General features: G+C 48.0%; 1 protein-coding gene across 1 annotated transcript in view; it reads right to left on the bottom strand.

The window, feature by feature from the left end:
* The window catches only part of LOC146064875 (uncharacterized), a 74,734-nt gene extending 55,796 nt beyond the window's left edge, over positions 1–18,938 (bottom strand). The window contains exon 1 of the mRNA XM_083178826.1: positions 18,834–18,938. The gene's annotated coding sequence lies outside the window, so the exon portion shown is untranslated. The remainder of the gene's footprint in view (positions 1–18,833) is intronic.
* Between the last annotated feature and the right edge of the window lie 8,113 nt (positions 18,939–27,051).

Genomic DNA, 27,051 nt, shown 5'->3' with positions numbered 1-27,051 from the left:
TGAACTGATGATCAGCCCTCCTGACCCTGCCTGGGTCTGGTGTTCCTGGTGCTTTACCGTTCTGCAGAAGATTAAGCTAAGTGCTGGTTTTTCCGTCTACAGTATTTCTGCTGATCCCTGTTAGAGTTTATCTGTGTGGAGTTATATGTTCTCTCTTATTTGTCCGGCTTTTTGCCTCTTAGTTGTTTCTTTCACATGCACCGGCTCTGTGAGCCAGTGCTGTGTAATATTTGAGGGTGGAAACTAAAGCGATGTCAGTTTGGTGGTGGCGGAGAGCTAAAACTACACACCTAACGACCGGTGTGTGAGAAAGGCCTGCATCGTCCTCAGCACACACTGGCCTGTCAGGAAGGGACCGTGACCATCCTGAATGAAAGGACAGATTGCTGTCCATTATTTTGAGTGGGGACAGCACAGCTTTTGGCCGTGCGGCGTTTTGCCACACAGCAGGAGCCAGAGCATGTGAAACTGCCCATACTGTGTTTACATCCTGCTGTGTTTCTGTAGTTACAAGTGTGGGTGTGAGGAATTACTTATTTCCATAACATCTTCTTGCATTGTTGCATTCCTGGGAGATCAGTGGAGGATTGCTCCCATATTCTTCCACTCAAATCCCTGGTGTTTCTGACCTCTGTAGCGGTTACTTATTATAAAATTGTACGTTGGTCTGCTGGAGGATCCCTTCTCATGGAAGACAGTTGTGGCACACTTTGTTAGTTTCCCATTTCTACGGGTATTAGTCAGTTTCCCACTCTGGAAGTGTTGGGCACCTTGTTTCCTTGCAAAGTCCTGGTGGCACCGGGGTTGGGGTGAACCTAATTTACCCCTTTGAACGTGGCTATTATAGGTGAAGTCTCATAACCTCTGGAGGGATTAACAGAGTTAGGGTTGGGATGGTGGCCTGTCCTTCCCGGTAACCTCTTGTCTGGAATCCCCTCAGAGTCCTAACATGAACGCCCTGTGCCAGGAGCATCAATTACCTTGGTGACAACTCGGTGCAGATAAAAATACCCCATGTGTGCACCGCTAAAAAGGAGGTGCAGCTTCACAGCCCAACCCCTGTTTTCATCAATCCAGGGATCCTGGATTGCCCCTGGAGTGACATAACATCATAGTCCAGCATTTTATTGGCACACCACAGTGGGTGGCACTCGGGGTGGCTCGCACCCCCATAGTGACGCCACTACCCTGAGCAACTAGATTCTCCCAATGGTAGCTCTGATACAGCACTAGGCAGATCTTCTCTGGCAACCACAGAAAGAAAATTCTTCCGGGTTCATTTCAAATCCAAAAATATATATGAACCTGATAGTAGCAGAGTTACATCAATATCTTCATTCTAATATTAGAGCGGGACGCTGCCAGATATAGAATCACATCATGCTGTGAGTCCCAGACTCACGGTGTCATCTTTCCCGTCATAACACCGACCAATATAAGCCGGTGAGCGGCACTAAACTTAGCCGCCGTGTCCTATAATGGTCTGGCAGCTGCGTGCTGCGGGCCGGACTGGAAAATACACAAACGGACGGCTGGTGGACTCTAAGGTTATCGAATAGCATGATCTGAATTATGAGCCTGTCCGGCAAATGCATCATTATAACATTTTTCTCATTCTTCCCTAATAGAAATCTGACCTCAAAATAACATTACATAAAGAATGTTTCAGTCTAATTTTATTAACTGTCCTTTACAAATGCCTGCCGAGGTCTGAGGCTCAGAGCCAGCGCTGTTACATTGTTTCTGTAATAAAAGGCATTGTATTACCCTAGTTTTCTTTCCCACGTCCGCAAATGATAACGAAGAGCTAATTACTCACGATGGGAAATGGATAGCGAGCGTGGGCGTCACGCTAAGACAGTTAGCAGAAATGTTAGGATCCATAGAGGTGTGCGCAGCTGTGGGGAAGGGGTTCGATTAACAATGGGGTGGATGGAACTGCAGCTCCAGGCCTCCACATTAAATAGGCCCATCATGATGGCAGCATGATAATCACCAGACAGACAGCTGGCCATATGTTTGGGATCAGTTGCCGTAATCCCGACCGCCGAAATCCCGGCACTTTGTCCCTCTGTGGGTGTTCACAACACCCATAGAGGGAGAAAAAATGAGTGCCGAGCGTAGAGAGGAACCGGGCCCGCTGCATGGCGAGCGCAGCAAGCCCACAAGGGGGGGCAATCCACACCCCCCTTGTCGGGATTTTGGCAGTCGGGATTCCGGCATCGGGATTTTGACTGCCGGGATTCCGACCACCGGGATTCCATACCGAATCCATATGGTTGGCCATAAATTATAAGTGTTGCAATTGCATTTTTATTTTACACATGTTTTGTACTTTTATATATCTATGGAGACAATGGGACTTATAGTATATGGGTTCTTCATGGTTTTGGCCTCACCTCGTCCACTTTTTAAAATAGGCCCTTGAACATTTTCAGCTCCATGCCCATTAGGCCCTCAATAAGGCTCTGTCCATACCACCTTCTCCACAGAACAACTTGAGTTGCCACCAGCGCAAACCCCCATCCCTTCCCCCAGGGTATGGACCACTAACCCGGGCCCTCAACAATACTGTAGATGATCCCTCCCATCCCCCAAGGCATAGACCACCCTCCACTCCCACCCCGGAACATGGATCACTGCTCCTGTGGATAGAGACCACTTACCCCCTCCCACTGTGTGTTTTTAATTCAGTTTCCGTAACAATTTTCCAAAACAATGACATCAAATATTCACATTATTTCTTCTGGATAATGCTGCTCCTTAGCTGGAGAGCGGCCATTTTGTGTGGTTACGGTTGATAATATTTAGTGCAACATCATTGAGACTGGGTTAAACTCAATGATGTTGGGTTAAACTGCTCTCAAATAAATTTTACTATGGACAACTGTGTGAGACTCTAATCTAAGGGACTGATGGAGTTTGTATAGCAAACAAAGGGATTTGTAGAGTTTTGGAACATACAAACAGTATCAGAGGTCACAAGTTAGACATTTGTGCAGACTGACATATGAAAGAAATCACCAGATAAATGAGTAACTAGGAGTTTAATATGATTGGATAGAAGCAGAGTTTCCGAGATGGAGGCAGATGTGGCACAAATTACCGGAGGCACTGCAGCAGTACAAGAGTGCAGGGGAGTCTTACCTTGCCCCTGTGATGTTGTGACCATGCCCTAGGGAGCGCACAGCCTTTTTGCACTGATGTGCACTATAGGTGAATATAGAGTGAGGCAGGGATGGCCATTGACCATCAATGTTTCAAAATCTATCTATTACTGGAATTGTTCTACCTAATTGTGAGAATATTGGAATAAGACTCTCAATTTGGGTTAAATGTGTCAATTATTGCAAGTAAATTGCGATACATCTGTCTCTCTGGAGGCCTCTGTTCCTCATGTACTCAGGATACTATTCTCTATTGTTGGACATACTAGCACTACTCTTTGGATGCCCCTGTTCCTTAAGTCCTCAGGAGCACTATGCTCTATTGTTATGCACCTTAGCACTACTCTCTGGAGGCTTCTGTTCCTCATGACCTCAGGAGCACTGTGCTCTATATTTGGGCACACTAGCATCACTCTCCAGAGGCCCCTGATCATCATGTTCTCAGGAGCACTATGGTCTATTGTTGGACATCCTAGCACTACTCTCTGAAGGTCTCTGTTCCTCATGTACTCAGGAGCACTATGCTCTATTGTTATGCACCTTAGCACTACTCTCTGGAGGCCTCTGTTCCTCCTGTGCTCAGGTGCACTGTCCCCTATTGTTTTGCACCCTAGCACTACTCTCTGGAGGCCCCTGTTCCTCATGTTCTCAGGAGAACTATGCTCTATTGTTATGCACCTTAGCACTACTCTCTGGGGGCCTCTTTTCCTCATGTTCTCAGGAGAACTATGCTCTATTGTTATGCACCTTAGCACTACTCTCTAGGGTCCTCTTTTCCTCATGTTCTCAGGAGAACTATGCTCTATTGTTGGGACCCTAACACTACTCTCTGGAGACCCCTGTTCCTCATGTTCTCTGGAGAACTATGTATGCTCTATTATTGGGCACCCTAGCACTACTCTCTGGAGGCCTCTGTTCCTCATGTTCTCAGGAGCACTATGCTATGGTATTGGGCACACTAGCACTACTCTCTGGTGGCCCCTTTTCCTCATGTTCTCAGGAGCACTATGACCTATTGTTGGGCACCCTAGCACTACTCTCTGGAGGCCTCTGTTCCTCATGTTCTCAGGAGCACTATGCTATGTTATTGGGCACAATAGCACTACTCTCTGGAGGCCTCTGCTCCTCATGTTCTCAGGAGCACTATGCTATGTTATTGGGCACACTAGCACTACTCTCTGGAGGCCTCTGTTCCTCATGTTCTCAGGAGCACTATGCTATGTTATTGGGCACAATAGCACTACTCTCTGGAGGCCTCTGTTCCTCATGTTCTCAGGAGCACTATGCTATATTATTGGGCACACTAGCACTACTCTCTCGAGGCCTCTGTTCCTTATGTTCTCAGGAGCACTATGCTATATTATTGGGCACACTAGCACTACTCTCTGGAGGCCTCTGTTCCTCATGTTCTCAGGAGCACTATAACTATTGTTGGCACCCTAGCACTACTCTCTGGAGGCCTCTGTTCCCCATGTTCTCAGGAGCACTATAACCTATTGTTGGCACCCTAGCACTACTCTCTGGAGGCCTCTGTTCCTCATGTTCTTAGGAGCACTGTCCTCTATTGTTGGGCACCCTATCAGTACTCTCTGGTGGCCTCTGTTCCTCATGTTCTCAGGAGCACTATGCTATGTTATTGGGCACACTAGCACTACTCTCTGGAGGCCTCTGTTCCTCATGTTCTCAGGAGCACTATGCTATATTATTGGGCACACTAGCACTACTCTCTGGTGGCCCCTGTTCCCCATGTCCTCAGGAGCACTATGACCTATTGTTGGGCATCCTAGCACTACTCTCTGGTGGCCCCTGTTCCTCATGTTCTTAGGAGCACTGTTCTCTATTGTTGGGCACCCTATCAGTACTCTCTGGAGGTCTCTGTTCCTCATGTTCTCAGGAGCACTATGCTCTATTGTTGGGCACCCTATCAGTACTCTCTGGTGGCCCGTGTTCCTCATGTTCTCAGGAGCTTTATGCTGTATAATTGGGCCACTCACTCTAGTCTCTGGAGGCCCCTTTCCTCATGTTCTCCGGAGCACTTTCCTCTAATGTTGGGCACCCTAGCATCACTCTCCGGAGGCCCCTCAAATTTTACAGTCTCGTAGACATTTTTGGGATATGGAATTACCTAACACCTTTGCTCATAATGGGGACTATTTACATTCTAGCACTGTATTAATTTGTACTTTGGAGAGTCACACAGAGCAGAAGACACATTGCCAAGCTGTCACAGAGCACTCTCTGAGTAGTTCTATGTTCTCATACACTCCACCCCTCGCCTGCTCAGAGGGCAAAGACAACCATTTATTTTTGTTTCCTGTTCACCTCTGGACTATTTTTCTTCCCCAGTTGTTTCATAGAACAAGTTTCAGGTTTATAGCAAATTGAATTATTTCTCTCCCCTTCGGCCACATGCGTGGAGAGGTGTTCGCATGGTACCAAGGGGATTCGCCGGCGAAGGGGGGGCGGACGCTTAGCCAGACCCTCGCTGATTCAGGCCCAGTGTGCAAATTTTGCAGCTTTGCAAGCCAACTAAAGACCGCCCGCCGCCTGCATGAATGCCTGTCCCCTGCTCGGAGCAGCGCTGTCACCGGAGAGGATTCCGAGGTCGTCGCCGGGGACCAGGTGAGTTGGATTTGCTTCCTTAGGTACCCCTGGGGACTACCTCGGATCCCGGACCCCGGATTCTGCAGCCCAGGAGCCCCGGAACCCCAGGACCAGCCCCGGAACCAGGACCAAGGCTCCGGAACCGGACTCTTCTGCCCTGGAGCCCCGGAGCCCGGACCCAGGATCCAGGGACTGACCTACGGGCTCAAGGTAGGTAAGTATCAGTGTGTGTGTGTTTTGTGTGTATTAAACTTTTATTTTACAGTGTGTCAGTGTGTTTTTGTTAACTATTTTTTGTACTGCTGAACTACAAGTGCCAGCGGGCCCTTTAATGCCCCGCATGCTGGGACTTGTGGTTCTCCAAGTCCCAGCATGCGGGGTAGGCTTGCTGGGACTCATAGTTCGCCAGTATAAAACAATAGTTTTAATTCTTTTTTTTACACAAGCCATCAGCCCGATGCCCACCGCCCAGGGGCATCGGGGACAGCCCCGGACTATCAGCATGGGCTGGTAAGTCCTGGAGGGGGGGACCCCTTCATTTGGGGGGGTCCCCACTTCCCCAGGACCCCTGCCCATGCTGACCAGCCAGGGGGTTAATGCTTTGGCCGCGGGAGCTTATATAATAAGATTCCCCCGGCTGTGGCATTACCCTGCTGGCTGGTTGTGTCCGGTGCTGGTTCTTAAAATACGGGGGACCCCTAGTCATTTTGTACCCCATATTTTGGGAACCAGCGCCGGACCTTGAGCCTGGTGCTGGTTTCATGAAATCAAGGGGACCCCTATTTGTCAGGGACCCTGATTTTATGTCACCAGCACCGGCTCAGTGAGCCCGGGGCTGGTTATGCTCGGGCGGGGGACCCCGCGCTCGTTTTATTTATTTTTTTAACCCTTTGTTATATTTTTTACAGCAGAACCCTGCACAGAACATTGCGATCTGTGCAGGGTTCTGGCTAATTCGCCAAACAGACCCAGGTCTGAAATAAGTGCGATAATTAGGCACCTAAAAAATGCGATGTGCAAATGCGCATTGCATTAAATAAGCGACTTCTATACTTTTGTATTGGAAAACATCTGGATGCGATAAAAATGCGAATTAATCTCGCACTTTTACTCAGCATACCTTAACGCACATGGGCGAAATGTAATAGGGTGCGATTTTTAGACTAAAAAAAAATCGCACCAAATCGCACCTTTAAAAATCGCGTTTTTTGCCGCGAATTCGCATATGTAATGAGATGCGAATTAGCGGCAAAAAATGCGATTTGCCGCGATTTGCCGCGATTTTTAGTCATGAAAATGTGCGCATTTTCAGTCATGAAAATGTGCGCATTTTCATAAATGCGATTTTGTTCCAAAAAAAAAAAGTTAAAAAAAAAACGGCGTGGGGTCCCCCCTCCTAAGCATAACCAGCCCCGGGCTCATTGAGCCGGACCTGGTTCCAAAAATACGGGGGGACAAAAAGCATAGCGGTCCCCCGTATTTCTGAAACCAGCCCCGGACTCTTGGACCGGTCCTGGTTCCAAAAATACGGGGGACAAAAAATCTGGGGGTCCCCCGTATTTTGAAACCAGCACCGGGCTCCAACAGCCCGCGGTGTCATGCCACAGCCGGGGGACACTTTTTATACAAGGTCCCCCGGCCAAAACATGAGCACCGTGGCTGGTCAGCCTTGGACGGGGTACCTGGAGGAGTGGGGACCCCCCCAATAAAGGGGTCCCCCCCCCCCAGGCTTCACCCGTCCAGGGCTGAAGCCCGGGGCTGTCACCGGCGTCCGTGGCCAGTGGACGCCGGCCTGATAGGGTTAAATTCATCATACATATCATTACATTGCTTTTTACCGGCGAACTACAAGTGCCAGCAGACCTCCCCCGCATGCTGGGACTTGGAGAACCACAAGTCCCAGCATGCGGGGCATTAATGGGCCCGCTGGGACTTGTAGTCCACCTGTAAAAAGAATGTTTATAAAAAACACACACACAGAGAAGTACAAGTTTATTACACACACACACCTCAATTTTACACCAGCGTTACTTACCATTCCTGGATCCAGCGCTGGTCTGGCTGCTTTACAGCCGGCTCCCCCCGAACTGACAGGCAGCGGGGAGAAGCGGCTGTCTCCGTCGCTTCTAACAGCCTCTGTAGCGCTGTCCGAGTGCTATAGAGGCTGAGAGCGTGATTGGCTGAGCTACAGTATGCGTCTCCATGGAGACGCATAGCTCAGCCAATCAGGACTGAGCTATGCGTCTCCATGGAGACGCATACTGTAGCTCAGCCAATCACGCTCTCAGCCTCTATAGCACTCGGACAGCGCTACAGAGGCTGTTAGAAGCGACGGAGACAGCCGCTTCTCCCCGCTGCCTGTCAGTTCGGGGGGAGCCGGCTGTAAAGCAGCCAGACCAGCGCTGGATCCAGGAATGGTAAGTAACGCTGGTGTAAAATTGAGGTGTGTGTGTGTAATAAACTTGTACTTCTCTGTGTGTGTGTTTTTTATAAACATTCTTTTTACAGGTGGACTACAAGTCCCAGCGGGCCCATTAATGCCCCGCATGCTGGGACTTGTGGTTCTCCAAGTCCCAGCATGCGGGGGAGGTCTGCTGGCACTTGTAGTTCGCCGGTAAAAAGCAATGTAATGATATGTATGATGAATTTAACCCTATCAGGCCGGCGTCCACTGGCCACGGACGCCGGTGACAGCCCCGGGCTTCAGCCCTGGACGGGTGAAGCCTGGGGGGGGACCCCTTTATTGGGGGGGTCCCCACTCCTCCAGGTACCCCGTCCAAGGCTGACCAGCCACGGTGCTCATGTTTTGGCCGGGGGACCTTGTATAAAAAGTGTCCCCCGGCTGTGGCATGACACCGCGGGCTGTTGGAGCCCGGTGCTGGTTTCAAAATACGGGGGACCCCTAGATTTTTTGTCCCCCGTATTTTTGGAACCAGGACCGGTCCAAGAGTCCGGGGCTGGTTTCAGAAATACGGGGGACCCCTATGCTTTTTGTCCCCCCGTATTTTTGGAACCAGGTCCGGCTCAATGAGCCCGGGGCTGGTTATGCTTAGGAGGGGGGACCCCACGCCGTTTTTTTTTTATAAAAACACTTTTACACATTTTTATTAACAGAACCATGCACAGATCTCAATGATCTGTGCATGGTTCTGTCAAATTCGCCTGTCAGAACCTGGTCTATTTTTTTTGCGATTTTTGGTAACATTGACCAAAAATCGCACCCTATTACATTTGCGAGTTGTATACTTTATAATGGGAAAACATCTGGATGCGAATTGAAATGTGACTAAAAATCGCACTTAGAAAAGTGCGATTTCGCGGTAAAAAGTGCGATTTTTTACCGCGATTTTCAACCTATTAAATGTGCGATTTTCGGAAAATGTGCGATTTCGGCCGTTTTTGACCAAAAATCGCACATGTCTAACAAATCACACCCTATTACATTTCGCCCAATGTGATTTCAGTCCCTTAACGCATCACATTAAATTGGCGATTTTAAGGAAAAATGCGATATCGCCATTTTCTGCTCTAATTAACGCAAAAAATGCCAAATCGCAGTCCATAGAATGTCACCCCTAGACTCCATACGGAACAATATTGAATAATGTCATGTTGATTTTTTAATAAATTGTACAACTGTTTTATGAAAGTGTTCATCTGAATCTTAAGGTGGTGGTGGTGATACAACAGGCGCACTCTATATCCTCTTTGCTCGTACGTACATATATACATATATACAGGTTGATCACCCCATCCCCACCTCCTGCAGCTTGTCTCACGCTACCAGGGCGTACAAACCCCCACAATGCGACCCCTGCAACACTACACCCCCCATGCACTTTGAAAACCTCCCACTGCCGCTCTTAGCCCTCCTAAGTCCACTAACAGCCCCTAGCAACCACCCCCACCTGATTCATATCTTCCCCCCAGAAACTGATTTGTGCCCCCTCCCCTCCACCAACCCCAATCGCATGCTTGCAATCACCTGCATATCTACCTAGTCTCTAACTATCCACCTCCCCTTCCTTACCACTGTAGAGCAGAAGCTGCTGCAGCAGCCAGAGCAAGTGCCCAACTATTCCCCTCCCCAACCCCAGCAGGGCAGAAGTTGCTACAGCAGCCAGAGCAAGTGCCAAACTATTCACCTACCCTTAACAACCAGAGCAGGGCAGGAGCTGCTGCAGCAGGTACAGCAAGTCTCCAACTATCCACCTTCCCTTCCCAACCTCAGCAGGGCAGGAGCTGCTGTATCACACAGAGCAAGTCTCTAACTATTCACCTACCTTTTCCAACCACAGCAGGGCAGGAGCTGCTGCAGCAGCCAGAGAAAGTCTCTAATTATTCACCTTCCCTTCCCAACCACAGCAGGGCAGGAGCTGCTGTATCACTCAGAGCAAGTCTCTAACTATCCACCTACCCTTCCCAACCACAGAGCAGAAGCTGCTGCAGCAGGCACAGCAAGTCTCCAACTATCCACATTCCCTTCCCAACCACAGCAGAGCAGAAGCTGCTGCAGCAGGCACAGCAAGTCTCCAACTATTTACCTTCCCAACCACAGCAGCTGCCAGCCCTCCCTGTCGCCCTATTCAACTCCGCAGGGGCTCACTGCCCCTGATGGCAAATTTTAACCCGCCGCAGGGAGCCGGGGGATGGCGACAGGAAGGGAGGTGGAAGTCTCCCTGCCTGCGCCGGAATGTGTGGGGGGAAAGGAGGGCTCCCCGGGACACAGGCAGCACAAGCTGCCCCCCAGGAGAGCTGGCAGGGGATGCGGGTAGGGAGCCGCTGCACTGCTCCCGCTCGTGCATATGTAATGCGCGGGAGCAGTGAATATAGGAATATGTAATGAGCATCTCTCGGCCCCCTGCTTTAAAAAAAAAATTTAATTCCTTCACAGGAAAAAAAATACTGATTTTTTTACACCAGATTTTAAAAAAAAAACTATATTGTAAAAAAATAACATTCCAGTTCACCTTAAAAAGATGGCAATTGCTACACGGTGAAACACAGCGAAAAAACCATTGGAAAACAGCAGCGAATTGCGGTGACTAACAGACGGCTAATTGGACGTCATTCACTGTTTGACGTCTGCAAATTTTGAGTGTTGAATAGGGCGAATTACTTTTCCAGTCAAAACATTTGCCAAGGAGCACGAAAACAGGGCACATTCGCCGTGAAAAGCGCCAAATCAGTGTCATTGAATACTGCCGAGAAAGTCATAAGCTTTCCAACATCTTATCACAATGCATGAAAAGAACAGAAATAGCATGGACACTTATGACAGCGACCTTAAGGGCTCGTCCGATTAAACCCATCTTGGAACTTATATTGTCCCTTAAGATGATAAGGTAGTGTGCAAAGTTTGAAGATGATTAGTTAAAGGGTTCGAGAGTTATCTTGGAACATTCATTCAAACACTAACATCATTCAGTTATACTTTTTTTTCATACTTACTTGGTTCTCTGGCGGTTCCACAATGGTCCCCCGATGTCCACGGCGTCCTCTAGCGTCTACGGCAGAATCCTCTTCAGCGACATCCACAATCCCAAGGATGCATTGCGTGGGCGCGCTGGTGACGTCACCGGTGCACCAGTGCAATGCATCCTTGCGACCAGGGGAGTCGCTGAAGAGGATTCTGCCATAGACGTTAGAGGACGCCGTGAACATCGGGGGACCATTGGGGCACCGCCAGAGAACCAGGTAAGTATGAAAAAAAATACTTATCCAAAATGCTCATGGTCCTGTGGGATACTCAACCTGTACATTTATATTTAATTTTATACTTTAGGGCACCCTTGTTTTTTATTACTACGAGCCCCCAGAGTCTTAATCCATGTCCATACCCGGCTCTCCAACTCTTTTCAATAATCCACCTATACCTGACTCCAAATTCACTTCCATAATCCACCCATACCGGACTCATCAAACTCTGCCGCACAACTCATCCATACCTGACTCATCAAACTCTGCTGCACAACTCATTCATACCTGACTCAGCAAACACTACTCCACAATCCACCCATGCCTGACTCTCCAAACTCTGACACACAACTCATCCATACCTGACTCTCCAAACACTGCTCCACAATCCACCTATACCTGACTCTCCGAACACTGCTCCACAATCCACCTATACCTGACTCTCCAAACACTGCTCCACAATCCACCCATACCGGACTCATCAAACTCTGCCGCACAACTCATCCATACCTGACTCATCAAACTCTGCCGCACAACTCATCCATACCTGACTCAGCAAACACTACTCCACAATCCACCCATGCCTGACTCTCCAAACTCTGACACACAACTCATCCATACCTGACTCTCCAAACACTGCTCCACAATCCACCTATACCTGACTCTCCGAACACTGCTCCACAATCCACCTATACCTGACTCTCCAAACACTGCTCCACAATCCACCCATACCGGACTCATCAAACTCTGCCGCACAACTCATCCATACCTGACTCATCAAACTCTGCCGCACAACTCATCCATACCTGACTCAGCAAACACTACTCCACAATCCACCTATACCTGACTCTCCAAACACTGCTCCACAATCCACCTATACCTGACTCTCCGAACTCTGCTCCACAATCCCCCCATACCTGACTCTCCAAACACTGCTCCACAATCCACCTATACCTGACTCTCCGAACTCTGCTCCACAATCCACCCATACCTGACTCTCCAAACACTGCTCCACATTCCACCTATACCTGACTCTCCGAACACTGCTCCACAATCCACCCATACCTGACTCTCCAAACACTGCTCCACAATCCACCTATACCTGACTCTCCAAACACTGCTCCACAATCCACCTATACCTGACTCTCCAAACACTGCTCCACAATCCACCTATACCTGACTCTCCAAACACTACTCCACAATCCACCTATACCTGACTCTCCGAACACTGCTCCACAATCCACCTATACCTGACTCTCCAAACACTGCTCCACAATCCACCTATACCTGACTCTCCGAACACTGCTCCACAATCCACCTATACCTGACTCTCCAAACACTACTCCAAAATCCACCTATACCTGACTCTCCAAACACTGCTCCACAATCCACCTATACCTGACTCTCAGAACACTGCTCCACAATCCACCTATACATGACTCTCCGAACACTGCTCCACAATCCACCTATACCTGACTCTCCAAACACTGCTCCACAATCCACCTATACCTTACTCTCCGAACACTGCTCCACAATCCACCTATACCTGACTCTCCAAACACTACTCCACAATCCACCTATACCTGACTCTCCAAACACTGCTCCACAATCCACCCATACCTGACTCTCCGAACACTGCTCCACAATCCACCTATACCTGACTCTCCAAACACTGCTCCAAAATCCACCTATAGCTGACTCTCAGAACACTGCTCCACAATCCACCTATACCTGACTCTCCAAACACTACTCCACAATCCACCCATACCTGACTCTCCAAACACAGCTCCAAAATCCACCTATAGCTGACTCTCAGAACACTGCTCCACAATCCACCTATACCTGACTCTCAGAACACTGCTCCACAATCCACCTATACCTAACTCTCCGAACACTGCTCCACAATCCACCCATACCTGACTCTCCGAATAAATCTCCATAATCCACCCATACCTGACTCTACAAAGCCACCCATACATGTTTGCTGTCAGGTGAACCCCTTTCTACTTTGTAGTACACAGATTAGGTCTGTTGGGAGATTTGGGTAAGCGCTGTATAGCCTGACTACTGTACATGACACCCAGGAACAGGCATCCTGTCACAATACAGTACAATCACACATTGATACCTTACAGTGAGCACCATTATAAATTGTCTGTGTAGATCAGGAACTACACGGCAGGGATGTGCAGCCTGTTATACCTGTCTGGGAACTAATGTCCATTCCAGGAGAGCCTAACCCTTCCTCTGTATGTCACCTCTCTAATCATAGGACAATAGCAGTGTATTTGCAGCCTTGGGGGCAGATTTATTAATAATTTTTTAACTACCGTATTTGCCGGCGTATAAGACAACTTTTTTCCCCTGGAAAAACATGCCTCCAAGCGGGGGGTCGTCTTATACGCAGGGTGCACTTCGTTGGGATAGGCATAGCTGCCCCAGGGGTACACTTTTATACATTTTGCGACTCTCTCCTTGCCCCCCCCCCCCCTTCTTATGCATACCTTGATACTCCCTATCCAAATCTTTTATCAGGTCATATAAGAGACCTGGCAGTGCTGCCACTGTCCCCCTGCCTAAGCCGGCTGTCACGTTCAGCAGTGACGTCGGCGGCAGGCTCGGGTATGGTCGTCGCGGCTCGGGGGGACTCGGGAGCGCTCAGGCACCCGAGTCCTCCCGAGCCGTCACGAACATCCCCCAGCCTGCCACCGACGTCACTGCTGAATGTGACAGGCGGCTTAGGCAGGGGGGACAGCGGCAGCACTGACATGTCTCTTATATGACGGGCGGACCAGACTACTGCTAGTGACATGGAGACAGGGAGGGCAGACAGGGAGCAGGGACCAATCCAATCAGGCTTTGTATACAGCCAACAGCCAACCACAGTACTTCACCATTCTACAGTACAGTATAGCATAGAAAAATCTACATTTATATTTTTAAGTCATAAGCTAGTTTGTTACTGTATATCAAATTGTACTAAAATTTGGTAAAATTTGTTAAAAATATATACATTTTGATCAATTATAGAATGTATTAACTATATATCTGCTAAATAATGTAATGTATAAGTTAAGTTAATATGTAAAACCCTTTTTTTTTCTGTCAGAAAAAAATATTTCTAAAAAAAAAAGTTGTAAACTTCACCATGGAACATAATAATTGTGCTGCTGCAAGACAATATGGAGTAACAGAAAAGATGGTTCGGGACTGGAAATCAAATGAAAAGCATTAAAGAGTATGCCAAGGGGTAAGTGTGCGGAAGAGGGGGTAGTCTTATACGGCGAGTATATAACAAACTCTATATTTTGAGTGGAAATGTTGGGCAGTCATCTTATACGCCCAGTCGTCTTATACGCCGGCAAATACGGTAATTAACGTGATAAGTGATAAGCCAGTGTTATCAGCTGTGTTTCTCCAATGGATCCGGCCAGTGTGATCAGCTGTGTGTGTCTGATGGATCCGGCCAGTGTGATCAGCTGTGTGTGTCTGATGGACCCGGCCAGTGTGATCAGCTGTGTGTGTCTGATGGATCCGGCCAGTGTGATCAGCTGTGTGTGTCTGATGGACCCGGCCAGTGTGATCAGCTGTGTGTGTCTGATGGATCCGGCCAGTGTGATCAGCTGTGTGTGTCTGATGGACCCGGCCAGTGTGATCAGCTGTGTGTGTCTGATGGACCCGGCCAGTGTGATCAGCTGTGTGTGTCTGATGGACCTGGCCAGTGTGATCAGCTGTGTGTGTCCGATGGACCCGGCCAGTGTGATCAGCTGTGTGTGTCTGATGGACCCGGCCAGTGTGATCAGCTGTGTGTGTCTGATGGACCCGGTCAGTGTGATCAGCTGTGTGTGTCTGATGTACCCGGTCAGTGTGATCAGCCTTGTGTGTCCTATGGTTGCAGCCAGTTTGATCAGCTGTGTGTGCAATGGACCCGGCCAGTGTGACATTGGGGGTGACCGCCCAGGTGCAAAATTATACTTCCGTCCCCCTCCTGTACCCCTATTCAAGCAATCATTTCTGGCCTGGGCAGCAATGGGCCCCATTGTCCTAAGGGGCCCGCTGCAGCAATGGTACAGTACTTCTGTCTCTTATTGCAGGAAATGGACTAGGCAGCCATATTACTGTACAGGAGTAAGAAGCCAGGCTTGGTGCTGGTTGTTGCAGTGGGAAGATGATGATAGTATAAGGGAGAAGAGCACATAAGGATAGAGGGCCCTGCTCACAATCATTCTTCCTATAGTAATCCTTTGGCTGGTCTGCAAGGGCCTAGCTACCATAGGTGCAAGGAGTGCAGCTGCAATGGGCCTGGGACTGGATTGGCCATGTAGAACTTCTGGCAAATGCCTTTTTGGGGCTGCAGCACAGTTCACAATTCAAATAGGGAAGAAACACCAACTTCCAGTGAGTCAGTTTGGAATGACAGTTGGTGGCAATGGGTGTGGCTCCCCTATTTGAATTTTTAACTGTGCTGCAGCCCCTCTTCTGGAGCCTCCCCTGATACATACCTCCCATCTGTCCCAATTTTCACAGGACCATCCATTTTGTTTGGGACAGTCCCGCATCCCACCCGGAGTGGGCAGTGTGCCTCAGCACTCAGCAGGGGGGGGGGGGGGGGGTTGATCACCCGCTGCTCTGTTTAGTGACCGTTCCCACAGGCAGAGGGGCTGATGTGAATGTTCAAATATTCTCTGTAATATGTTTGCGCTATAGAAGAAACTGTAAATACATAATAAATGCATAATGGTCTGGAGGTGAAACGTATTGTGTAACGTCTGTATTTCTGAATTCGCCTTTGCAGCTCAATACTATATGATTACAACCATCATAAGATGTGAAAGGGGGTCCTGCATTTAATAAATGCTGCCATTATTGGGTAATATGGAGAGGTCTAAGGGGGATCTGGGGCATTTTAGAGATAGTGAGATCATTTTATATCAAGCTGGAGGTCTCAAAGGTCATGTCGGGGATTTTCCGAGCAAGTTGTGGGTGTGATGGTATATGGGAGAATTTTGATGCAAGTTGGGGGGTGTCTATGAGTATAGGGAAGAATTTTGAAACCTGGGGTGAGACGGGTAGAGGATTTGTGGCCATGTGGGAGAACATTGGAGCAAGTTTGGGGGTCTGATGGTATATATAGGAGAATTTTTCCACAAGTGGGGGGGTCTGATGGCATCTGAGAGAATTTTGCAGGTAGTGGTGGCGGGGAGGGGTCTGATGGTACTGTATATGGGAGAATTAGCAGAAAGTGGAGATCTGAGAGCATTTTGGAGCAAGTGAGATATGGATGTGGGGCAATTTTGTCTCAAGTATTGTGGGGGGTACATAGGTAATTTGGGGAGTGTTTTTATCTTTATAGAAATAAAGGCTAATGTGTAGCCCCGCCGTAAAGGTTATAAGGCCACACATGTGTCCTGAATCGGTGCCCATTACTGGTGCAGTAGAATATGAAACAGAACATGTCCCTATCAGCCAGTTGGAACACACTACACAACGGTAACAACCAGAGTGGACCAGATCAGACGTAACACAATACGTTTCACCTCCAGACCATTGTATTTATTATTTATTTACAGTTTCTTATATAGCACATACATATTACAGATAATATTTGAACACTCACATCAGTCCCTGCCCCAGTGAGCTTACAATCTATATTCCCTACCACATGTACACGCACACACAGACATTCTAGGGTTAATTTGTTGGGAGCCAGTTAGCCTACCAGTATATTTTTGTTTTGTGGGAGGAAACCGGAGTACCCGGAGGAAACCCACACAAGCACGGGGAGGATATACAAATTCCACACAGTTAGGGCCATGGTGGGAATTGAACCCATGACCTCAGTGCAGTAATGCTAACCATTACACTATCCGTACTGACCATGCCTCAGTCCTGCTTCTGTGCAGGGCTGAACCAAGGGGGCACTCAGTGGGTCATTACCCATGGGCCCTCTCTAGCTAGGGGTCCTGTGGTTGGCCTGTATTTAAAAAAAAATGTAGCTAAAGCTTTAGTGCATGGGACTGGGGTAGTGCTGCAGCTTCACATATCTGATTGGAAAAGAAGCGCTCTTAAAGTGATTTTATCTCCGCACCGCAGGATCCAATCTCCACCTGCCTCCTGCGGTGCGGAGATAAAATCACTTTAAGAGCGCTTCTTTTCCAATCTGCTATTCAACCAATTTATAGGAGCTGCTGAAAAAAATTAGGTTAGCGCGGAACCACTTTACCTTTCAGCTTCACATATCTGCCAATGTGACAATGATTAATGGTGTTGAGCATCGGGAGCCAAGGCACACTGACTGCACAAGTGTGCAGTGCATTACTGGGAGTAAGTCCCATGAGACTTTGCACATGAGGTCAGAGGCTGAGGGGCTTGTGCTGAGCTCTGATTGGTAGAGCTCATCACATGCTTCTCAGGCTCATGGAGGACAGCAGCAGCAGCAACCTTGTCATGGGAGGGTTTTTCATCAGAGGCAGCGCAGAGCCTGTGAGGTCTCCTACAGTCCTGCAGAGTAAGGTACAGAGGGACAAACACAGGCTTTCAATGTGGTATGTGTGTGTGTATATATATATATATATATATATATATATATATAAATATTATTAATCCCCCCCTGCAGTTACCCATTGATCAAGTTTATACTGCCTTTACTCGTGGTTTGACAGTGTAATATTCTCCCATGCAGTTTGCGTCCAGTAATGACAAGTGAGAGGGGGCCCCCATGTCTAAAGTGTCCCGGGCCCCCTGAAGGCTTAATCCGGCCCTGCCTCTGTGAGCTAGATGTGGCCACTATTGGTTCATTCACTGACCAGAGTGGTCAGAGGAATTCAGGAGAAGACCTCTCACCCCTGCCGACACAGGTCACGAATGTCTACACAGCTGAATATAAACTGACAAGTCATTGACTAATGCATTCTAGCCAGGGAACGTAACAGCAACCAAAACTGATTGTCTCAAATATTTCTAAAGAAAAATAATTGGGATTATTTACTAACGAAGGCCAACACCCCCCCACCCCGCCAAGTAACCAATCAGATGGTGACGTCTCTGTGTAGTTAGATAATGCAGTAGATTATCACACATCAGTTGTTTGAATATAACCCAGAACAGACAGTGATAAATAATATAACTATACAACAAAGAATTTACACAAAATGCTTTATATGCCATAACGTAGGCAGTAAAAGCTGTATTTGGAATGGTAATGTCAGGTTCCTGATTTCTTCTTTCTGTGTTCCCTGTTAATCATTTCACATGACATACAGTACAGTAATGCAAACAGTCACGTATCTGATTTCTGTATGCTTAACGGACAAAGGCTGAGACCAGGGAAGTACTCAAAGAAAGTTTAAAACTTTTAAAACTCACCTGGGAGGGGGGTGTTGTCTGGTCCTCTCGCCTGCTGCGCACAGCTAGCACTCACATCAAGTGTGCCCTCTCCTCAACCACTCCGTACTGTGATCCTGCAGCAAGACTCACCTGTGTGATCCAACCTTTGCTCATGATTAGCCCTCTCTTCCTCATTCCATGTCACAGATAAACAGCTGCTGTAATGTACTGTTCCTATAGTGCAGGACTGGCACAGCCAGGAGGAAATGCAGCCTGGGCAGTGTGGTACAGTATATGTGGTATATGGTATATACTCATACTGTATATACATACTGTTACTGTATAGCGTCATGGAGAAGGGAGAGTACACCTTGTTACAAATTTGCATTGTTTTACATTATTACAATGACCTAAACACGTATCTGGTCCACACAAAGTAATAAAGGTATTATAAATCTAGTCTCTAGTGATAAAAATAACGATAACGGGCTTGACTGCCGTCATTTATTCAAGTGAAGACAAAGGAGGCGTTTGTGAAAGTATATGGGCATCCTTAGCCTATTTATTAAGCAAATTTATGCTGATTATGCGGAAGCTGCAGCTGATTTAAATAATCTATTTATATAATGCTGGGCGTACATTGCGCAATTATTGCCCCGTTCTGTAGATTGAGGACCGGACCTATAATTGCATAGGGTATGACCGCGACCGGTCAGTGATGATCAGACAGTCAGGCATGAGCAATGCCTAGGGTGCATACACACTGTACAATTTTTTTGACCAATTTGGTTGAAAGACATTTCCATTGAACCCAGTGTCCTGGACTAAAGATGTTGACGAAATATATTGACGACAGACGAAAGAAGATAGATCTAGCTACAGTTTATAGGCTCTTTTTGAAAGATATCCAAATTGAGCTGCATGCACAGTTGACGAACAATCTTGATGAACAACTGGCGGGTGTGCGCATCATCATTCGTCGTTTGTTTGTTGACAATATCTTTTGTCAACATCTTTCGTCCAGGACACTGGGTCAATGGAAATGTCTTTCAACCAAATTGGTCAAAAAAATTGTACAGTGTGTATGCAGCATTACTCATCCAATCATTTGGCAGCATTTACACTGCCGTGGCCAACTACCCAACATTTCCCTCTACACAGTGGAGGAATGGGGAAGTTTCTCTGCCCCAAGGGGAGAAGCCAGCCCAGATATAGTGTCACCATACAGTTGGCCAGATGTGCTAAGCTTCAAAAAGTGATACATTGGATTATGATAAACTACCGGCCAATCAGCTTCTAACTGCCATGTGCAGGTGGGATTTGAAAAATAACAGTTATCGGCTGGTTGGCTGATAGTTTTGTCACTCTCCACTTTTCGAAGCTTAGTACATCTGTCCCAGAGTGAAATATCTCACAGTCACCGTGAGACACTGGCCACGATATCTGGTGCATGTCTGCTGTCTGATAAAATGTAGACACAGGGTGAGTGAGCCACTGAGGGCGATTTGGAGTGAATTCACTCCCGGTCCAACACAGCCAGGGGGGTATTTACACAGAGAGATCAGTTCTTCATTTCTAGTCAGATCGCTTAGAACTAGACCTCATATCGCCCTGTGTGTATGCCCCATAAGTCTGACAGGCATTTTATCTGACAGTGTATGGCCAGCATAAGAAAAGCCCAATGGAGCCGTTATCAGAGGTATCTCCTGAATTGGCAGGGGGCTCCCAAGTATGATTTTGCATGTTTACAATGTATATTGATTATCTCCAGCAGTATAGTAAATGTCGCTTTTCACACCATAGCAGAGAGGCAAGGATTTCTCCCTCAGACACAAAAAGTAATCAGATCAGTATTTGGGGTATAATAAATGAGTATTTATTACAGAGAACACTACCGTAATGGCTAAGTATGAACAATACCTTAGTTGAGGCCCATACACACTGTGCGATTTTGAGCTGAAAGCCGCTCAGTTTTGCCCTTTGAGCGCAAAAGCCGCCCAGTGTTTACGGCCTGACGATGAGCGGTGAGTGCGGATGTGATCTCCCGCATCATCGCTGGCCACTGGTATTACCAGCAGATGAGCGACGGGGTGGAAGGCTTTTAATAGTGTCCTGTGTGTAACATAAGGGGCGGTGTCATGCCCACTTTTCCAAGCCACGCCCCCTCCCCTTTAAAGGCATCCGCCCTGGCTCTCTACGTCCCTGCCTCATAAGCTGCATACAGAACATCGCCCATTTCCAGTACACATTGTTTATCCTCTCAATAGCTGCGGCACCTCAGATGTGTGAAAATTACATGAAAATATCTGCATTGAGTCTGGCTCTTTAGTAAGATGGTCTATTGGGGACGGGATGTTGCCCTTAGCAACCAATCATTTTGTACTTCTATTTAGCGCCTTCTGAAATATAATAGATAGAATTTGATTAGTTGTTCATAGCAACATCCAATCTTCCACAGAACTCCCATCCATTTACCCCTGTGTAAAGCAGAATCAGCCTACTGGGTTTTACAGACAGGTGCAAGAGTATCCTTACATGGAGACAAGGGACACCCATGGGGTAACATCTCTGTGTAGGCTACGACCACCACCATCCTCCACCTGCGGCAGCTTATTTTTATTTTATTGTTTGAATGTATTTCAATGTCTGTTATTATTGACAATGTCAATAAAGTTGGGATTGTTTGAATTACTTGTGAGTACTTCAAATAGCTTCTGAAAAAAGTAGTTGTGTGTTGGAATGTTGTCGCGCAACATAAAATATCTGAGCTATGGGGAAGAACCATCGGAAGAGAGGTCATATTAAATGTACCCCAGGAACTTCAGGGATGTGCGCACTGTGTTGTCACTTAGTATTGATTCTCTTGTTTTATTATTTTACAAAGTGTGTTTACATTGGTGGTAACTGTACATTCCTGTATGTTTCGGGGTTGTCAATCAATCCATACCTAACCCACTGTCCTTCCTAACATGATCTCTGTATTGTGTGAGTGATGTCACCAAACATGGGGGTGACCTCCATGCTCCGCTGGGTGCATCATCGGCAAGCAGATAACGGTCTTTGGTGCCAGACACCTGCAGGTTATGGCAGGCAGGGTAACACTAGGCGATAATAGGGGGAAACACGGAGCTGGCTCACAATATACGTCAGGAGTAGACAGGGATGTTCAGGAACAGGCAACGAGTAGGGAGAACAGTGATCAGTGACTCACATTACAGAGTGCTATATATTTGTGGCTTGCTGGTGGGGACCTAAGGATAGCAGATGTCACCACGCTCTCTCAGATGGTATGGATGCCGGCCACCTGAACATGTAGGATTCACATGTGGATGAAGCTCAGGTGAAAAAAAATGTCCAGGTGATATTTAACTCTAAAGATGAAGTTTTGTACCTGTTGACCCTTTTTTTGTATCTGCCGACCCAATTCATGTTGACCATTTTGTGTTGACCTATTGACGTCAAGCTATATACTAGATTAAGGGTGCCCAACAGGTCTTCAAGATATACCAACAGTCCATGTTTTCCAGACCACCTGTGGAGAGGAAGAGTGTGTCGGTTAGGAAAGAAAGCAGAACTTCTTTGAAACTGTGACAGTTAGTAATGACCGCACCTGTGCACCAGCTAGTGAAGCTGGGAAATGTGACAGTTAGTAATGACTGCACCTGTGCACCAGCCAGGGAAGCTGGGAAATGTGGCAGTTAGCAATGACTGCACCTGTGCTCCAGCTAGGGAAGCTGGGAAATGTGACAGTTAGTAATGACTGCACCTGTGCACCAGCTAGGTGGTCTGGGAAATGTGACAGTTAGTAATGTCTGCCCCTGTGCACCAGCTAGGTGTTTTGGGAAGGTGACAGTTAGTAATGACTGAACCTCTGCACCAGCTAGGGAATCTGGGCATGTGACAGTTAGTAATGACAGCATCTGTGCGCCAGCTAGGTGGTCTGGGAATGTGACAGTTAGTAATGACTGCACCTGTGCACCAGCTAGGTGATTTGGGGAATGTGACACTTAGTAATGACTGCACCTCTGCACCAGCTAGGTGATTTGGGGAATGTGACAGTTAGTAATGACTACAGTTGTGCACCAGCTAGGGAAACTGTCAATGTGACAGTTAGTAATGACAGCATCTGTGCGCCAGCTAGGTGGTCTGGGAATGTGACAGTTAGTAATGACTGCACCTGTGCACCAGCTAGGTGATGTGGGAAATGTGGCAGTTAGCAATGACTGCACCTGTGCTCCAGCTAGGGAAGCTGGGAAATGTGACAGTTAGTAATGACTGCACCTGTGCACCAGCTAGGTGGTATGGGAAATGTGACAGTTAGTAATGACTGCACCTGTGCACCAGCTAGGTGGTCTGGGAAATGTGACAGTTAGTAATGTCTGCCCCTGTGCACCAGCTAGGTGTTTTGGGAAGGTGACAGTTAGTAATGACTGCACCTCTGCACCAGCAAGGGAATCTGGGAATGTGACAGTTAATAATGACAGCATCTGTGCGCTAGCTAGGTGGTCTGGGAATGTGACAGTTAGTAATGACTGCACCTGTGCACCAGCTAGGTGATTTGGGGCATGTGACACTTAGTAATGACTGCACCTCTGCACCAGCTAGGTGATTTGGGGAATGTGACAGTTAGTAATGACTACACCTGTGCACCAGCTAGGGAAACTGTCAATGTGACAGTTAGTAATAACAGCATCTGTGCGCCAGCTAGGTGGTCTGGGAATGTGACAGTTAGTAATGACTGCACCTGTGCACCAGCTAGGTCATTTGGGGAATGTGACAGTTAGTAATGACTGCACCAGTGCATCAGCTAGGTGATGTGGGGAATGTGACAGTTAGTAATGACTGCACCTGTGCACCAGCTAGGTGGTCTGGGAAATGTACTGTAACAGTTAGTAATGACTGCACCTGTGCACCAGTTAGGTGATCTGGGGAATGTGACAGTTAGTAATGACTGCCCCTGTGCACCAGCTAGGTTATTTGGGGAATGTGACAGTTAGTAATGACTACACATGTGCACCAGCTAGGTGATTTGGGGAATGTGACAGTTAGTAATGACTACACCTGTGCACCAGCTAGGTGATCTGGGTAACATGTACTGTTAATAGATCGGCCAGCCCTCCTGTAGATCTTTTATACCACACCCATTTGAATAAATGATAGAAGCTGATTGGTTCTTTATCTCCCCACATCCAGAGGCAAGACACCAACCTGCGGGAAGCCATCCTTGCTGAAGACGGGCTGGTGGATACCCTGAGGTTACCGGCTACAGTGCGGTCATTGGAGGAACTAAAGTTTGGGGCCTTCATCTCTGTGCAGGATTTGGGGCGTATCACACGTGAGATATGAAGGTGCTGCAGAACCAGTTTTTACAGGTAAGAGCCACACACCGCACCTTCTTAGATAACTAGTAAAACTGTTTTATATAAAGTAAAAGTTCTTTTGGCATAAGAAATGTGCATTGTTTTGCCAACATGGCATAATATAATTGAAATATAAAGAAATTTAAATCTAAAAACTGTCATTCCTAATAAATAAGGTACAGTATATTCAGAGCATCCGAAAAATTCACATCGCTTTACTTTTTCCACATTTTGTTATGTTACAACCTTATTCCAAAATGGGAAAAAAAAAATTCCCTTCAAAATACCGCACAAAATACCCCATTAATATTACAGTGAAAAAAGTTTTGGGGGAGATTTAGTAAATGGATCTGTTATAAAATACTAAGAAATCCCATCTACATACAGTAAAGGCCCCCATACACTATGCGATTTGGTCCCGATTCAGATGGATCGGTCAGTGAAATCGGGCCAAATCGCAGGTATAGACACCCGGTTCGACCCAATGCGCGGTCCCGTGCGCATCGGGTCAGAGTCGGGAGGTCGGACCGGCTGCACATAAGATTTGCTAAATCTTATGTGCAGCCGGGCAGGGGACACAGGCGGCAGATGCTGGCGAGGGAGATGGGCAGGGGGAGCCGGAGCAGGGAGCTGTCAATGCTCCGTCCGGTGGAGGGAGCGGGGGGGGGGGGTGTGCTTCTAGTAGCGCAGATGAATGGGCAGACTGTGAATGGATGAATGGGCAGACTGTGATTGGCTAAGCGCTCTCTCAGCCAGTCAGCAATTGGCTGAGAGAGCGCTCAGCCAATCACAGGCTGCCCATTCACTGTATGGGCTTTTTTTTTCTCCAGCGCTGACAGCTCCCGCCTCCCCCTGCCCGACTCTACGTTACTGCCGCCTGTGTCCCCCGCAGCGTCCGCTGCCTCTGGGCTACTAGCAGCGCCCCCCAGCCACCTTGCAGCGTCCTCCACCCGCCACCTCGATGTCCCTTGCCCCCCTGCTCCCTTCACCTTGTAGCTCCCCAGGAGTTGCAAATGATACATCGCATGCGATGTATCATTTGCAAAACTTGGCACATCAGTGCCTAATCGTATGTCCCCCTCCCGGGGAGCTGCAGGGGGAAATCAGGTCCGACTTGTCCTTAGGACAAGTCGGACTAATGTATGGGGGCCTTAAGTATTCACAGCCTTTGCTCAGTACTTTGTTGATGCACCTTTGGCAGCAATTACAGCCTGGAGTCTTTTTGAATATGATGCCACAGACTTGGCAAACTTATCCTTGGGCACTTTCGCCCATTCCTCTTTGCAGCACCTCCCAAGCTCCAACAAGTTGGATGGGAAGCGTCTGTGTACGGCCATTTTCATATCTCACCAGAGATGTCCAATCGCATACAAGCCTGGGATCTGGCTGGGACCCTCAGGACATCCACAGAGTAATCCTGAAGCCTCTCCTTTGTTATCTTGGCTGTGGGCTTAGGATCATAGTCCTGCTGAAATCTGAACCGTTGCCCCAGTCTGAGGTTTACTTCAAAGTTCTATATATTGCAGTGTAAAAATAATGCAGCCAGTATTTTCCCTGCACAGAAACAAAATAACTCACCCAAATCTAATTCACTCTGCACATGTTACATCTGCCCCACCTGCAGTACACATGGTTTTGTCCATCTGGAATTTTCCAGAAGGAGTGAACCAGAATAACCCCCTTTGTCCTATGACCATCACTTGTAGACCATTCTATGTTATGGACACAGTGTAGGCCGTGACATCTCCAGGGATTGGAAACCCCGTGATACAAACAGGTTGCTACCATAAATCCACATGGATTTGAATTGAATGGACATCAGGACATAGTTGCCGACTTTTGAGCTGCCCTCTCCGGCAGAGGGCAGCCAGCTCTGTCAGGCAGGTGGGCGGGGCCATTTCCAGGACTGGAAAAAGAGGCGGTCCGGGGCGTGGCCACACAGATGATGCCCTGTTGGGGGCATGTCTACAGCGTCACGTCATTTTAGCCCCGCCCCTCGCCGTGCAATGCTGGTATTTCAGTCATTGCACTGCGGGGGGCGGGGCTAAAATGCCGCGATCGCTGCATTTTACCTGCGGGCCCCCCCGCCGAGGGACACTGGGGGGGATATGCGGGAGGATTGCCACTCTTTCCGGGGGACCGGGAGGGGGACCCGATTTCCGGGACCCTCCCGGCCATTCCGGGAGGGTAGACAACCGTGCATCAGGATGAAGACATGGAAGTGTATTAACTCCGGGGATATAACGGTACCGAGCATTGCATGCTATACGCAGCTATTAGCATGCAGTTATATAGTGCTAATCTACATGCAGCTTCCTGTAGTGTCAGCACTAGTATCACACCACAGCAATTACTGATAGCGAGCAGCAAGTCACATGACGTAAGATCTGTGTTTATTTGTGGTAACTATATGCACAACTCGTGTTTATCTAACGACGGCGGCACACCTACATGCTGCTTCTCTTTCACTTCTACTTGTTTTCTTTTTAAATGAAGGGCCATTCAGTGGCGTAACATGGTGGTGGCATGGGGGAGCTGATAACAGCCCTCCAAAAATGGCTGCCGCCTTGGAGGAGACAGATGGTGGGGGTCTCAGCACTCGCACACTACCAGCCGGTGGTCGTCTCAGCACTCGCACACTATGACCCAGTGGGGGGTCTCAGCTCTCACACACTATGACCCAGTGGGGGTCTCAGCACTATGACCCAGTGGGGGTCTCAGCTCTCACACACTATGACCCAGTGGGGGTCTCAGCACTATGACTCATTCGGGGTCTCAGCACCAGGGGAGCCGAGAGAGGGGGGGAGCGGGTACTAATTACCCGGGCCCACACTTGCTGAAGGGGCCCCGCAGGGGCCCTGGTCTGACCCCTCCCTTCCCCCTCCATCCCTCCCGGG

The sequence above is a fragment of the Crinia signifera genome, chromosome 3 (genome assembly GCF_055691185.1).
Source record: "Crinia signifera chromosome 3, ASM5569118v1, whole genome shotgun sequence".
Lineage (NCBI taxonomy): Eukaryota > Metazoa > Chordata > Amphibia > Anura > Myobatrachidae > Crinia > Crinia signifera.
This window is presented reverse-complemented; position numbering and strand designations above follow the sequence as displayed.